This window comes from Mobula hypostoma, unplaced genomic scaffold (genome assembly GCF_963921235.1).
Source record: "Mobula hypostoma unplaced genomic scaffold, sMobHyp1.1 scaffold_51, whole genome shotgun sequence".
Classification (NCBI taxonomy): Eukaryota; Metazoa; Chordata; class Chondrichthyes; order Myliobatiformes; family Myliobatidae; genus Mobula; species Mobula hypostoma.
In genome coordinates, this window is record NW_026948233.1 from 374828 (window position 1) to 391786 (window position 16959).

Consider the following 16959-nt stretch of genomic DNA (forward strand, 5'->3'; position numbering starts at 1 on the left):
AAATTTTTATATCTACTCCAAGAGATACCATTTTTTAAAAAAATTCCTAAATCTTTTTTTGATACTATTGATTCTAAAATTTCCTTAAATACAGCAGAATAAAAATCCGCGGTTCAGTAAAAAATATTTACAGAGGTCCAAGAAAGATCGTGGTTTAGCATTGCCGAATCTAAGATTCTACTACTGGGCAATTAATTTTCGATATTTAATATTTTGGACACAAGATTGGGATAAAATTCCAAGTCCACATTTGGTAAACCTTGAAGGTTATTTGTACAAGGATTCTCTTTGGCTTCCATTTGAGGAACTTCACATCCTTTTGTATTTTCTAAATTGAATTAACAAATGGTTAATCCAATAATTAAACATACACTACGAATATGATTCCACTTTTGTAAATTTTTTGGTTTGAACAAATTTATATTATCAAGCCCTATTATATCTAATTTTTTTCAACTCTCGGTTATGGATCAAGCTTTTTTGATATGGAAAATGAAAGGTATAACATGTTTCCGTGACTTGTTTCTGAATAGCTGTTTCATGTCTTTTGAACAGTTATCTAATAAATAGAATTTGATTAGATCGCATTTTTTTAGATATTTACAAATAAGAAACTTTTAAAATACCACGCTGCCTACCTTTCCGATTTTACACCCTGCTGATATCACAGATAAAATTTTAGGTTTAAATCCATATCAGAAGGGATTAATAGCAATTATTTATGATATAATTATGAAATTATAGCTAGGCATATCTGATAAAATTGAACATGAATGGGAAAGGAAACTTCAACTTCGCCTACCTATAGAGAAATGGGGGGGGGGAAATCAATTAGTTAGCTCTTCCTCTATATGTGCTAAACGTACGCTGATACAATTTAAGGTAGTATAAAGATAAACTATCTCGTTTTTATTCCCATATAAACCTATTTGTGACAGATGTCACTCTGAGGAGGATTCTTTGCCTCATACGTTCTGGTCCTGTCCTCTCTTGGAAAATTTCTGGAAAGATATTTTTGATATTATTTCAACAGTATTGCAGTTTGATTTACAACCCCATCCTATTACCGCAATATTTCGTTTTCCAATGACGGAACATAGATCTTTATCCTCGTCAGCTGGTCAGATGATCGCATTGGTTACATTAATGGCCTGAAGATCCACTTTACTGAATTGGACTGAGACCAACCCTCCTACTACACTTTTAGATTAGATTATGAAAACACTCAGTCCTCTTTTATCGTAATTTAGAAATGCATACATGTATGAAGAAATGATACAATGTTTCTCCGGAGTGATATCACAGAAAACAAGACAAACCAAAGACTAACACTGACATAACCACATAATTTTAACATATAGTTACAGCAGTGCAAAGCAATACATAATTTAATGAAGAACAAACCATGGGCACGGTAAAAATAGTCTCAAGGTCCCCAAGTCGATCGACTCCCGAGTCCCCGATAGCTGGCGGCAATAGGGAGAAACTCCCTGCCATAAACCTCCAGGCACCGTCAACTTGCCGATGCCTTGGAAGCAGCCAACCACAGCCGACACTGAATCCATCCGTCTGAAAAAAAAAACGAGCTTCCGACCAGCCTCTCCGATACAGCCTCCCGAGCGCCATCCTCTGCCGAGGCCTTCGACCTCGCCCCGGCCGCTGAAACAAGCAAATCCGAGGATTTCGGCGCCATCTGCTCCGGAGATTCCGGTTACCACTATAACTACAAACGTATATCATGTTTAAATTTAGAAAAAAATCAGAAGTGTCATTTCTGATCCTTCAGTTAAATTTGAACAGACTTGGCAGCCATTTATTCAACATTTCTATGTGATGTACTTGACCTTTTCCGAATCCTTTTTATTAACTTAGAATATATAAATTGACGACATTATTGAATGTATTCGATTTAAGATATTGGTTCAGCAAGATATTAGTTCAGCCTTGTTTTGTTCTGTTTGCTTTTTTGGGGTGTTAGCAATTAGCTCTTTTTTTGTTTTCTTGTTTTTTTTTCTTTGCAATATTCTTTTCTTTTTATTTTTTTTTTCTTCATGATGAATTATACCAAGTGTTTGGAAGTCTATTCCACCTGTATTATTTGAAGTCTTTTTGAAACATGTTTATTAACGATAAGGCAATTCCAATCTCTTTGTATCAGTATTGTCATTCTGTTTATGAACTAGAAAACTAATAAAAAAGATGAAAAAAGAGAGAAAGAATATTATCCAGGGTGTGTTCATTTACTTACAGAACACGTAACACAGCCTTACAGGGACAGGGTGGTAACAGAATCTGGAGCCGCGGTACAAGGTAAGAAGCAGTATATACTGAAATATAAACATCACAAAGGCAGTCAGCCACATAAATGAGATTGAGAAATTGATCAACAGCAGATCAGTAGCGAATCACTTATGAAAGTATTAATGATTCCCTATAGCTAATTGCATGCATCGACTTTCTGTGCAAGTCCCTGGGGGTACCGGTGTACTTGGAAGTGTTATCGGAAAAGCTGCATTTTCAACCCAACTCCGAATCGTCAGCAAAGGCTCGGGAGGTGCCAGCTTCCCGCATCTCGGAACTGTCCCCGGGCTACTGCTTGCAGCAGCAGGAGGCCGGTCCTTCCACACTCGGGGCTTTACTGATCCCTCACCGAGGGAACCGAGGATTCGCTTTGTTTATTCCTTCACTGGCGGGATTGAGACTATCCGTCCATCCTGGACGACATTTCGCTTGGTGGTCAAAAGTATGGAACTACCCAGATTGGAGAGTACAGCCGGAGCGGGGGCTGGTCGTGGGAGAAGGTGGTGTAAGGAGTTGATGGTTCCAGTATATAATCGGTTGGTGAGACCTGTTGTGGATCGCCGTCTGCAGTGTTGTTTCCCTTCTGTCAGATGTGAGTGAGGAGGTGGGAGATCAAAAGAAGTTTTAACAGACAGATTCCTGCCCCTTGTGAGTTTTTCCATGAGGACTCTGTTGTGATCTTGACTTGTGATGTTACATAAAACAGGGGAGACCTGCTTGTATACATAACAGTATTTTTAATACCAATGTACTTGATTGTTTCCGCTGTAATTTGGTACAATGAGTGGGAACTTTGATGAGACATAAAGTATCCCGCAGAGTTTGACAGGGACGTGGAGAAAAGAGTTCCTGATGTATGAGGAACTGAAACCAGGCACCGCCAGTTGAAGACAGTTGAGATGGTTTCTTTCTCTCTGTGAGTCTAGTGTGTCATGTGAATGACCGTCCTCAATATTCAGGAGAAGGAGAGTCTTTCAGTTAAAGTTGTAATCCCGCAGTGTAATGGCCCTTGATACACAAATACAGTGACATGCAAAAGTTTGGGCAGCCCGGTCAACATTTCTGTTACTGTGAGTAGCGAGTAAAAGATGAATTCATTTCCAAAACGCATAAAGTTAAAGATGACGCATTTCTTTAATATTTTAAGCAAAGTTACTTATTTATTTCCATCTTTTACAGTTTCAAAATAACAATAAAGTGAAAGGGCCCGAAGCAAAAGTTTGGGCACCTTGCATGGTCAGTACTTAGTAACACCCACTTTGACAAATATCAGTTTGTAAACGCTTTCTGTAGCCAGCTAAGAGTCTTTCAATTCTTGTTTGGGGGATTTTAGCCCATTCTTCCTTGCAAAAGGCTTCTAGTTCTGTAAGATTCTGGGGCCGTTTTGCGTGCACTGCTATTTTGAGATCTATCCATAGGATCTTAGATGATGTTTAGGTTGGGGGACTGTGAGGGCCATGGCAAAACCTCCAGCTTGCGTCTCTTGAGGTAGCCCATTGAGGATTTTGAAGTGTCTTTAGGATAAGTATACTGTTGTAGAAGCCATCCTCTTTTCATCTTCAGCTTTTTTACAGACTGTGTGATGTTTTGCATCCAGACTTTGCTGGCATGTAATTGAATTCATTCTTCCCTCTAGCAGTGAAATGTTCCCCGTGCCACTGGTTGCAATACAAGCCCAAAGTATGATCGATCCACCTCTGTTCTTAACACTTGGAGAGGTGTTCTTTTCATGAAGTTCTGCACCCTTTTTTCTTCAAACATACCTTTGCTCGTTGCGGCCAAAAGGTTATATTTTAACCTCATCAGTCCACAGGACTTGTTTCCAAAATGCATCAAACTTGTTTAGATGGTCCTTTGCAAACTTCTGACACTGAATTTTGTGGTGAGGGCGCAGGAAAGGTTTTCTTCTGATGACTCTTCCATGAAGGTCATATTTGTGCAGGTGACGCTGCACAGTAGAACAGTGCATTACCACTCCAGAATCTGCAAATTCTTCATGAAGGTCTTTTGCAGTCAAATGGGGGTTTTAATTTGCCTTTCTAGGAATCCTACCAGCAGTTCTCTCCGAAAGTTTTCTTGGTTTTCCAGACCTCAACTTGACCTCCACCGTTCCAGTTAACTGCCATTTCTTAATTACATTACTAACTGAGGAAACGGCTACCTGAAAACGCTATCTTTTTTTTTTAGCAACACACATCAAAGTTGCTGGTGAACGCAGCAGGCCAGGCAGCATCTGTAGGAAGAGGTGCAGTCGACGTTTCAGGCCGAGACCCTTCGTCAGGACCAACTGAAGGAAGAGTGAGTAAGGGATTTGAAATTGGGAGGGGGAGGGGGAGATCCAAAATGATAGGAGAAGACAGGAGGGGGAAGGATAGAGCCAAGAGTAGGACAGGTGATAGGCAAAAGGGGATACGAGAGGATCATGGGACAGGAGGTCCGGGAAGAAAGACAAGGGGGGCGGGGGACCCAGAGGATGGGCAAGAGGTATATTCAGAGGGACAGAGGGAGAAAAAGGAGAGTGAGAGAAAGAATGTGTGCATAAAAATGAGTAACAGATGGGGTACGAGGGGGAGGTGGGGCCTTAGCGGAAGTTAGAGAAGTCGATGTTCATGCCATCAGGTTGGAGGCTACCCAGACGGAATATAAGGTGTTGTTCCTCCAACCTGAGTGTGGCTTCATCGTTACAGTAGAGGAGGCCGTGGATAGACATGTCAGAATGGGAATGGGATGTGGAATTAAAATGTGTGGCCACTGGGAGATCCTGCTTTCTCTGGCGGACAGAGCGTAGATGTTCAGCAAAGCGGTCTCCCAGTCTGCGTCGGGTCTCACCAATATATAAAAAGCCACATTGGGAGCACCGGACGCAGTATATCACCCCAGTCGACTCACAGGTGAAGTGTTGCCTCACCTGGAAGGACTGTTTGGGGCCCTGAATGGTGGTAAGGGAGGAAGTGTAAGGGCATGTGTCGCACTTGTTCCGCTTACACGGATAAGTGCCAGGAGGGAGATCAGTGGGGAGGGATGGGGGGGACGAATGGACAAGGGAGTTGTGTAGGGAGCGATCCCTGCGGAATGCAGAGAGAGGCGGGGAGGGAAAGATGTGCTTAGTGGTGGGATCCCGTTGGAGGTGGCGGAAGTTACGGAGAATAATATGTTGGACCCGGAGGCTGGTGGGGTGGTAGGTGAGGACAAGGGGAACCCTATTCCTAGTGGGGTGGCGGGAGGATGGAGTGAGAGCAGATGTACGTGAAATGGGGGAGATGCGTTTAAGAGCAGAGTTGATAGTGGAGGAAGGGAAGCCCCTTTCTTTAAAAAAGGAAGACATCTCCCTCGTCCTAGAATGAAAAGCCTCATCCTGAGAGCAGTTGCGGCGGAGACGGAGGAATCTAGAATGAAAAGCCTCATCCTATGAGCAGAAAGATGAAGCCACACTCAGGTTGGAGGAACAACACCTTATATTCCGTCTGGGTAGCCTCCAACCTGATAGCATGAACATCGACTTCTCTAACTACCGCTAAGGCCCCACCTCCCCCTCGTACCCCATCCGTTACTCATTTTTATGCACACATTCTTTCTCTCACTCTCCTTTTTCTCCCTCTGTCCCTCTGAATATACCTCTTACCCATCCTCTGGGTCCCCCCCCCCCTTGTCTTTCTTCCCGGACCTCCTGTCCCATGATCCTCTCGTATCCCCTTTTGCCTATCACCTGTCCAGCTCTTGGCTCCATCCCTCCCCCTCCTGTCTTCTCCTATCATTTTGCATCTCCCCCTCCCCCTCCAGCTTTCAAATCCCTTACTCACTCTTCCTTCAATTAGTCCTGACGAAGGGTCTCGGCCTGAAACGTCGACTGCACCTCTTCCTACAGATGCTGCCTGGCCTGCTGCGTTCACCAGCAACTTTTATGTGTGTTGCTTGAATTTCCAGCATCTGCAGAATTCCTGTTGTTTATCTTTTTTTTTCAGCCTTCTCCTGCTTTGTGGGCATCATTTATATTAATTTTCAGAGTGCTAGTCAACTGCTTAGAGCAGCCGATGACTTCTGATTGTTGGGACAAGGTTTGAGAAGCCAGGGTATTTATAAAGCATTGAAATTTGCATCACCTGTCCTTTCCTAACGATGACTGTCAACAAACCATAGCCCTAACAAATTATTTAAGGTCTGAGAACTTAGTAGAAGTTATTTGAGAGCTCCAATCACTTGGGGTGTCCAAACTCTGCATGGTGCTCCTTTCATTTTCTTCACTCTAAAATTGTACAAAACAAAATAATAAACGAATCTTGCTCAAAATGTTGAAAAGAATGTTTAATCTTTAACTTTATGACCTTTGGAAATCAGTTCATCTTCTACTCACAACTATGATTATGATTATTATAATTATGATTATGATTATGAGGACGCGCAGTCCCCTTTTATTGTCATTTAGTAATGCATGCATTAAGAAATGATACAATATATTTCCAGAATGATATCACGAAAACACATGAAAAACTGACGTAAGAACTAACAAAAGCCACATAATTATAACATATAGTTACAACAGTGCAAAACAATACCGAAATTTGATTAGAACAGACCATGACACAGTAAAAGTCTCAGTCTCTCGAAAGTCCCATCATCTCACGCAGACGGTAATCTTCCAGCGCCGCCAACTTGCCGATGCAGCATCCTGGAAGCATCCGACCACAGCCCGACTCCGAGTCCGTCCAAGAACTCCAAGCCTCCGACCACCGCTTCGACACCGAGCACCGAGCACCATCTCTGCCGAGCGCTTCGACCCCGTCCCCGACAACAGACAATAGGCAAAGCCCAGGATTTGGGGCCTTCCTCTCCGAAGATTCTCGATCGCACAGTAGCAGCGGCAGCGAAGCAGGCATTTCAGAAGTTACTCCAGATGTTCCTCTGCACCTCTCACGGCTGTCTCCATCAAATCCGGATTGTGTACGGCATCCTACTTCACAGATACGATATTCATTCGGAACGGCTGCGCGCCGTTCGCATTAGCAGAATTTTATTTTTACCAGCGATGCCCAAACGTTTGCATGTCACTGTAAGTGAGATGTTACATGTGAGAGGCAGGACTGACGAGCCCAGATCACTGTCAGATCTGCGTTGGTCGCAGTGAATGCGGGATGCGAATGTAATTAAAACTCCCATCAGCAACTTCTGGCTGACAAAAGCACATCCAGTGAATTTAATGTTAAAAGGGTTTTCATCACACAGTAAGGAGAAACAGCTCAGGTATCTGTAAAGTAAACGTGAGGGCGGGGAAACACACCAGCGAGAGGAAAGTAAACAGACCCATTCGTCATATTTTTATCTGATTGATAATTTTATGTATTTCCAGTAAGTGAACACTAATCGGAATGGGCAAATACATTCTTATCTTTCGGGCGTGGTTATCTCCAGACAGTTGCTGCCCAGCCCATTATTGTAATGGCCCCATTGTGGACAAATATTGCAGATTGCTTTATAAACGCTCCGACACTGATATCAGTGCAGCTGCAGGCAGCTGGGGTACGTTAAATCTGGCGAAAGCGACTGTCCACTGTTCAACAGAAAAAGTAATCCCAACCAGTGTTGACAGCGCCCGTCCTGCTGCAGTGTCTTTCCAATAAACCCGTATCGAACTTTGCCCTCAGCTGTCACCGGGCTTTTCAGTCTGAGAATAAATTGGTCCAGAACTAAACAATAGATTAATTGATGAGACCCAGCGAAAGGAAACAGGATCCCTGGAGCAGACTGAATTGGAAAGAGATTCTGTGTGTAATCTTTGTCACTGTGCACTGAAGTACAATCGTTAGCCGGTGCCGAACAACAACCATTTGCTTGACTGAGTTTTTGTGTGCATCAGTGCAAGCACTGGGGAGCAGGGTGTGGAGTTACATCTTGATTAGTGTGATGACCAGATTGATGACCGTGTTCCCAACTGAACATTCCGCCAATTTACTGCTTGGCCCCATATAATTCAGTGTTCAGATTAACTGGAAACAAATCAACAGCTCAGCACTCTTTTTTTACTGTATATTTTTGCGTTACTTTTAGCAAAGGCAGGGTGCATCTTAAAACGAGAATATCTAAAATAAAGCTTAAAACTAAATCTCAGTGGATGTTTATAACAAATATCAATGGGCACGGTACTGTGCACGTCCTGTACCGAATAATGTCGCTGATAGTTTATCCGTGGTTTTCTACAGCTGTCACCCGTTCATTTCAATGTTAGACATGTTACACGTCCCTCTGCACAATGCAGTTATAGAGTGGTTATTTGAGTTACTGTTGTCTTCCCGGCATATTGAACCGATCTCGCTTTTCTCATTCGTTCTCTCTCATTAACAAGGCGTTTTTGCTCTGAGAACTGCCGCTCACTGATCTTTTTTTTCCGCGCAATTCTCCGCAAACTGAAACTGTTGAACGTGACAATCTCAAGAGTTCACTCTCAAAATCACTGAGATCACATTTCATCTCCATTGTGATGTTTGTTAGAGGCAAAACGTACCCTGTACCAAGGTCCAGGATACGGAGAAACCCGCTGATAACACTGTGGGTTTAGTTAATGATTGTCACCAGGAGCTGACTGAACATTAACCAGGGTGTGTTCATTTACTTACAGAACCCGTAACACAGCCTTACTGGGACAGGGTGGTAACAGAATCTGGAGCCGCGGTACAAGGTAAGAAGCAGTATATACTGAAATATAAGCAGCACAAAGGCAGTCAGCAGACTGAATGAGACTGAGAACTTACTGGGTTGTTCAATAATTGAACTGCGGCGAATCGCTTTTGAAACAATTAATAATTCCCTACAGCTAATCGCATGCATCGACTTCTTGTGCAGGTCCCGGGGGGAGTGGGGGTGGAGCCGGTGTAGTTGGAAGTGTTATCGGAAAAGCTGCATTTTCAACCCAGCTCCGAATCGTCAGCAAAGGCTCGGGAGGTGCGAGCTTCCCGCATCTCGGAACTGTCCCCGGGCTACTGCTTGCAGCAGCAGGAGGCCGGTCCTTCCACGCTCGGGACTTTACTGATCCCTGACCGAGGGAACTGGGGCTTCGCTTTGTTTACTCATTCACTGGTGGGACCGAGACTATCTGTCCATCCTAGATCACATTTAGATTATTAGATTAGGTTCTATTATGAGGACACTGACATTATCCAGTCCGCGAAGTCCGTATTCCGGTTCACGGTCCAGTCCATCGACCCTTGTTCCAGGTTTTTGCTGTCTACCCTGTTTCTGTTCTTCTTGAGCTCTAATTGAGGCAGCTGATGCTCGTTGGCGCTGGCTGCATAAATACCTTCAGAGACCAGGCCGTGGCGGCTGGATTGTTCTTGTGCTACTCCTTGTATCCCTTCCACTGCCTCCTGTTTCCTCGCCTGAAGCGCTGCCTTGTCTTGCCGGTAACTATCGCCTCACCTGAAGTTCTCGTCTCGCCTTGCATTGCCTGAAGCTTTGCCTTGTCTTGCTGGTAACACTCGCCTTGTCTCGCCTGCAGTCTTGTCCTGGAGCCACCCTGAACCTACCTCCCTTCCTGTCCCTTGCCTCCGCCCAGGTACGCCAGGCTGTCTTACCGTTACTTGCGGTTGGTTCTGTCCCTTCCTGTCCCTTGCCTCCGCCGGGTAAGCCAGGCCGTCTTAAGGTAAAGAAAGCCTTCAGGGCCAGTGATCATATTATGATCGAATTTACCCTCCAATTGAAAGATAGTAATGAGGGAGAAGGAAATAGAGGATGAACTGGAAAAGAGTATTTTTGATCCGTTTTCACCGTGGAAGATGAAAGTGATATGTGAAGAGAGCAAGAGATTGTGGCTCAGAGGGAAAATGGAACAGCCATGAAATGGAAGAACAGCCCCAGTGGCCTAATTCTGCTCTTATACTTCCTGGTCACCACGCTGAGCAACTGGGCAGCATCTTGGACTGTCACGATTCTGAGACTGGGTCTTCCACCATTGCTCTTTCCACAGATGTACTGTCTCCAGCACATAATTCTCAATATCAAAATTTTGAGGAACATTTTATTCAGGAGGTCCTGAAAGGTGAATTCAGGGAGTTTGGAGCCAAGTTAAAGGACAGGACATCCAGGATAGCAATCTCAGTTTTGAAACCAGAGCCAAGGGCAGACGAGTTTAGAAATAGTAAGATAGCGCAGATCAACACGTTGCTGAAGACATGGTGCAGGAAGGAGGGCTTCAAATTTATAGATAATTGGGCAGTTTTCCAGGGAAGGGGGACCTGTTCCTGCGGGGATGGTTTACATCTGAACTGGAGGGGGACAAATATTCTTGCAGGTAGGTTTGTTAGAGAGGTTCCAGTGGATTTAAACTAGATACAAGGGGGGAGGGAACCAGAGTGTAGGAACAGATATAGGCGAGAAAGAAGAAATAGATGATAGTAAAATTGTTTGCACCATTAGTAATAAGCAGAGAGTAAGAGGTGGAGAATTTCTTAAATGCAATTATTTTAATGCTAGGAGCATTATACGAAAAGTGGATGAGCTTAGAGCATGGATTGATATTTGAAAATATGATGTTGTAGCTATTAGTGAAACATGGTTGCAGGAGGGGTGTGATTGGCAAATACATATTCCTGGATTTCGTTGTTTCAGGCGTGATAGAATCGGAGGGACAAGAGGGGAGGGTGTTGCATTGCTTGTCAGAGAAAATAATACAGCGGTGCTTTGGCAGGATAGATAGGAGTGCTTGTCTCGGGAGGCTACTTGGCTGGAATTGAGGAACGGGAAAGGTGTGGTAACACTTATAGGGGTGTATTACAGACCACCTAATGGGGAGCGAGAATTGGAGGAGCTAATTTGAAAGGAGGTAGCAGATATTTGTAGTAAGCACAGGGTTGTGATTGTGGGAGATTTTAATTTTCCACACATAGACTGGGAAGCCCATACTGTAGAAGGACTGGATGATTTGGAGTTTGTAAAATATGTGCAGGATAGTTTTCTGCAGCAATACATAGAGGTACCAACTAGAGAAGGGGCAGTGTTGGATCTCCTGCTCGGGAACGAGATATGTGTTGGGGAGCACTTCGGGTTCAGTGATCACAATGCTATTAGTTTCAATATAGTTATGGAGAAGGATAGGACTGGACACAGTGTTGAGATTTTTGATTGGAGCAAGGCTAACTTTGAGGAGATGCGAAATGATTTGGAAGGAGTAGATTGGGACAATTTGTATTATGGGAAGGATGTAACAGAGAAATGGAGGTCAGTTAAAGGTGAAATTTTAAAGGTACAGAATTTTTATGTTCCTCTTAGGTTGAAAGGAAAGGTTAAACATTTGAGAGAGCTATGGCTTTAAACGGATATTGAAAATTTGGTTCGGAAAAAGAGAGATATCTACAATGAATATAGGCATCATGGCGTAAATGAGGTGCTCGCGGAATATAAAGAATGTGAAAATAATCTTAAGAAAGAAATTAGAAAAGCTGAAAGAAGATACGAGGTTCCATTGCAAGTAAGTTCAAAATAAATCGGAAGGGTTTCTACAGTTATATTAATAGCAAAAGGATAGTGAGGTATAAAATTGGTCCCTTAGAGAATCAAAGTGGACAGCTATGTGTGGAGCCAAAAGAGATGAGGAGATTTTGAACAATTTATTTTCTTCGGTATTCACTAAGGAGTAGGATATTGAATTGTGTAAGGTAAGGGAAACAAGTAGGGAAGTTATGGAAGCCATGATGGTTAAAGAATAGAGAGTACTGGCGCTTTTAAGGAACATAAAAGTGGATAAGTCTTCGGGTCCTGACAGGATGTGCCCTATGACCTTGAGGGAAGTTAGTGCAGAAATAGCGGGGGCTCTGACATAAATATTTCAAATGTCATTAGAAACGGGGATGGTGCCGGAGGATTGGCGTATGGCTCATATTGTTCCATTGTTTAAGAAGGGTTCTAAGAGTAAAGCTAGCAATTACAGGCCTGTAAGTTTGACGTCAGTGGTGGGTAAATTAATGGAAAGTATTCTTAGACATGGTATATATAATTATCTGGATAGACAGGGTTCTGATTATGAACAGTCAAATATATTTGTGCGTGGAAGGTAATGTTTGCCAAATCTTATTGAATATTTTGAAAAGGTTACTCGGAAACATAGAAACATAGAAACATAGAAACATAGAAAATAGGTGCTGGAGTAGGCCATTCGGCCCTTCGAGCCTGCACCGCCATTTATTATGATCATGGCTGATCATCCAACTCAGAACCCAGCCTTCCCTCCATACCCCCTGACCCCTGTAGCCACAAGGGCCATATCTAACTCCCTCTTAAACATAGCCAATAAACTGGCCTCAACAGTTTGCGACGGTAAAGCAGTGGATGTTGTGTATATGGTCTTCAATAAGGCCTTTGACAAGGTTCCACACGGATGGTTAGTTTGGAAGGTTCAATGGTTAGTTATTAATATTGAAGTAGTAAAATAGATTCAACAGTGGCTGGCTAGGAGATGCCAGAGAGTAGTGGTGGATAACTGTTTGTCAGGTTGGAGGCCGGTGACTAGTGGTGTGCCTCAGGGATCTGTACTGTGTCCAATGTTGTTTGTCATATACATTAATGATCTGGATGATGGGGTGGTAAATTGGATTAGTAAATATGCAGATGATACTAAGATACGTGGCGTTGTGGATAATGAAGTAGGTTTCCAAAGCTTGCAGAGAGATTTAGGCCAGTTAGAAGAGTGGGCTGAAAGATGGCAGATGGAGTTTAATGCTGATAAGTGTGAGGTGCTACATTTTGGTAGGACTAATCAAAATAGGACAAACATGGTAAATAGTAGGGCATTGAAGAATACTGTAGAACAGAGTGATCTAGGAATAATGGTGCATCGTTTCCTGAAGGTGGAATCTCATGTGGATAGGGTGGTGAAGAAAGCTTTCGTGTGCTGGCCTTTATAAATGAGAGCATTGAGTATAGGAGTTGGGATGTAATGTTAAAATTGTACAAGGCATTGGTAAGGCCAAATTTGGAGTATTGTGTCCAGTTCTGGTCACCGAATTACAGGAAAGACTTCAACAAAATAGAGAGAGTACAGAGAAGATTTAATAGATTGTTGCCTGGGTTTCAGAACACCAGTTACAGAGAAAGGTTGAACACGTTAGGTCTTTATTCTTTGGGGTGTAGAAGGTTGTGGGGGGATTTGATAGAGGTGTTTAAAATTATGAGGGGGATAGATAGAGTTGACGTGTATAGGTTATTTCCACTGAGGGTAGGGGATATTCACACAAGAGGACATGAGTTGAGAGTTAAAGGGCAAAAGCTTAGAGGTAACACGAGGGGGACCGTTTTACTCAGAGAGTGGTAGCTGTGTGGAACGAGCTTCCAGTAGAAGTTGTAGAGGCAGGTTCGATATTGACATTTAAAGTAAAATTGGATAGGTTTATGGACAGGAAGGGAATGGAAGGTTATGGGCTGAGTGCAGGTCGGTGGGACTAGGTGAGAGTGAAGAGCTCGGCACGGACTAGAAGGACCGAATGGCCTGATGCCATGCTGTAATTGTTACATGATTATATCGTTACCCTGCCGGACATGTAGTCGTTAATTGTGCTGGGAAAGATCTGATTCAATAAGATAATGATAACATGTGTTCAATTTAGCTGCAGGACACAATGTGAAACCTATCCCCACCCACTGGTGACCAATACCAAGTTTTCCAGCCCGGTCTCTGGCCCACTCGAGGTCGCAGTGTTTTGTGGGTTGGTGTGGGAGGGTTAGTTTTGAACTGGAATGGCCGACATAGTGCAACATATTACTGGCAGCAAAGATTCTTGGGTGTGTTGGTGTTTGGGTTATAACGCAGGGATGGGGACTCCGGGAATATGGAGCTGGCAGTGATTGCGTTTTGGCCCAGATTATGCTTCGGCAGATCAGATGGGATCTTCCTCCTTCCGCTGTGAAACTGAAGTTTCCACTAGCAGAATATTGGTTGTTGGGTAGTTACTGACGACACCAACCAGTCTGAGACCTGCAGGGTGGCTAACGGCAGGTTCAGCTGTGAGTCCCTGTGAGGTTTGGCCATGCGATATCACAGTTTTTGCCCCGGGTGAAATGGACCCGAGGATCAAGCTGCCCAGGTTGATGAGGTGTTGAGTGAGTATTCCTGTTCTGGGCTTAGACGCTTAGCTGTGGATTTCGAATGCAATCAAAGACTGCCAATCTGAAGAGTGAATGAATTGACATATAATCCGCAAAGAGAGAGGCTGTGACTAAATGGGCTGTGCCGTTTTGAAACCAGTAGTAATAGACCCGGGGTTCCGTGTTCTAAACGTGTTTGGAAATCCGTCCTCACTTTTAACTGTCAGTTAGACAGTGGAAGTCAAACAGAAACTCAAGATCCTGAAAAACTGCACTAGTAACTGAAAGCTTTTCTAACGAACGTTTGTGAACGTGAGTCATTAACTTCGCTGCTCTTTCCACGGCTGTTCCTTGCCTGCTGGGCATTTCTGATGACTACAGTTTCTTTCTATTACTTTCACATTGGGGTGGATTAAATCTCCTGGAAATGGAATTGGGCGCAGGCGCTCGATTTATGATAGTTAGTCGAACGACAAAGAAGCCATAGCTTCTCGAGGTAAATTATCCTGATCACACACACAAAGTGCTGGAGGAACTCAGTAGACAAGGCAGCATCTATGGAAAAGTGTACAGTCGACGTTTCATACCGACAGCCTTCAGGTGGACTGACTCGCGGCCCGAAACATCGTCTGTACTCTTTTCCATAGATGCTGCCTGGACTGTTAAGTTCACCAAGCTGCCCAGGTTTGAGGTGTTGAGTGAGTATTCCTGTTCTGGGCTTAGACGCTTAGCTGTGGATTTCGAATGCAATCAATGACTGCCAATCTGAAGAGTGAATGAATTGACATATATGTGTGTGTTTCTTAGTTTTCCAGCATCTGCAGAACTTCTCCTCTTTGAAATTATCCTCATAGCAAATTTTCTGTTGTTGCTGAAAATGTGTTCAATGCAGTGTTGCTAACAATTCACACGAATGATCACCAGAATGATTTATTTATGTATGCATTTATTTATTTATTCATTCATTCATCCATTTGTTTGCTTGTTTGTTTGTTTGTTTATTTATTCATTCATTTATTTATGTCTTTATCCATTTATTTATTTGTTTGTTTGCTTGTATGAGGAGCACTTGAAATCTCTGGGACTATACTGAGTGGATTTCAAAGGGATGGTGGTGGAGTGTTTACTTCACCCTACCGAATTCTGAACAAACTGGATAATGTGGGCACGGAAACGTTGTTTTCATGAGGCAAGAGAGATTGTGAACTGAGAGCATAGCTTTACAATAAAAAAAAAGCTTCCCTTCAAAACTGAGATGAGAGAGATTTCTTCAGCCAAAAGGTGGTTGATCTGTGGATGTTATTGGAACAAGGTGGTGGAGGCTTTGATTGGCGTACATTTATAAACGAGATTAATATATTCTTGATGGCTAAGTAGCCTCAGCATTACGTGAAGAAGACAAGAATATGTCAGTGTGTGTGAGGGGGTGTCGGGGTGCGGGGTTGAATAGTGGAGCCGACTTGATGGACCAATTCACCTAATTCTGCTCTGATATCTTGTGTCTGACCATGACTGAACGATGACTCCTTCGTATTCCATATCAGTTATTTTTTGAAGTGTCAGGGTCAATTACAGATTTGTTCACTGAGATCATTATATTTGTCTTCAACGTTTAAATTTCAGGGAGCTCTGCTTTTGGGAACATTGAGCAGAAAAGTATTATAAATCTTTGTATCATTAACGTGCATCATTATCTGTCTAGTTAAAATTAGACAGAGATTTATTGAGAGATTTATTGGAAGAAAAACACCAACTGGAAGCGAACCACAACTGAAGACGAGGGAACAGCAACAAGTGAACCAGCCCGAGGACTGAGAGCATCAACTGGAGAGAACCCTTCTGACTCAGGGTTTCCATTGATTCAGCCCGGAGAAAGTTTGGTGAGTCTCATTTACTCAAACACTGGTCCTTTAGACATTACATTTCTGTACAAAGAAGGTAGGAAATAGTTGGACTGAGACTGAATGTGCCTGGAAATACCAGTTATGTCTCTGTCAGATCCAGTTGCAATCACTCCAGGTCTGGTAATGTGTTTCCACCAGCCCAGCTCTTTAAAGCCACTCGCATTCCCTCAGTGTTTGCTCATTTCAAGCTCTTGTATCCTCTGATGTAAATTTTGGTCACCTCTGATGTTTCTTTGCTTGTCTGTGTTACGTCACATTCATCTCAAAATGCGTTACAATACCTCTTAAACTTCACTAGTGTATCTACTTCCACCACTGACTCAGGCAGTGCATTCCACGCACCAACCACTCTCTGAGTGAAAAAACCTTCCTCTAATATCCCCCTTGAACTTCCCACCCCTTACCTTAAAGTCATGCCCTCTTGTATTGAGCAGTGGTGCCCTGGGGAAGAGGCGCTGGCTATCCACTCTATCTATTCCTCTTATTATTTTGTACACCTCTATCATGTCTCCTCTCATCCTCCTTCTCTCCAAAGAGTAAAGCCCTATCTTCCTTTCTCTCTCTAAACCAGGCAGCATCCTGGTAAATCTCCTCTGTACCCTTTCCAATGCTTCCACATCCTTCCTATAGTGAGGCGACCCGAACTGGACACAGTACTCCAAGTGTGGCCTAACCAGAGTTTTATAGAGCT

At 43.3% G+C, this 16959-nt stretch overlaps 1 protein-coding gene across 1 annotated transcript in view; it reads left to right on the plus strand.

Annotated features, from left to right (window-relative positions):
* The first annotated feature begins 7922 nt into the window (after positions 1 to 7922).
* Positions 7923 to 16959, plus strand: part of LOC134342083 (NACHT, LRR and PYD domains-containing protein 3-like) — a 57516-nt gene continuing 48479 nt past the window's right edge. Inside the window, 2 exon segments of the mRNA XM_063040028.1 lie at positions 7923 to 8971; positions 16067 to 16244. The gene's annotated coding sequence lies outside the window, so the exon portion shown is untranslated.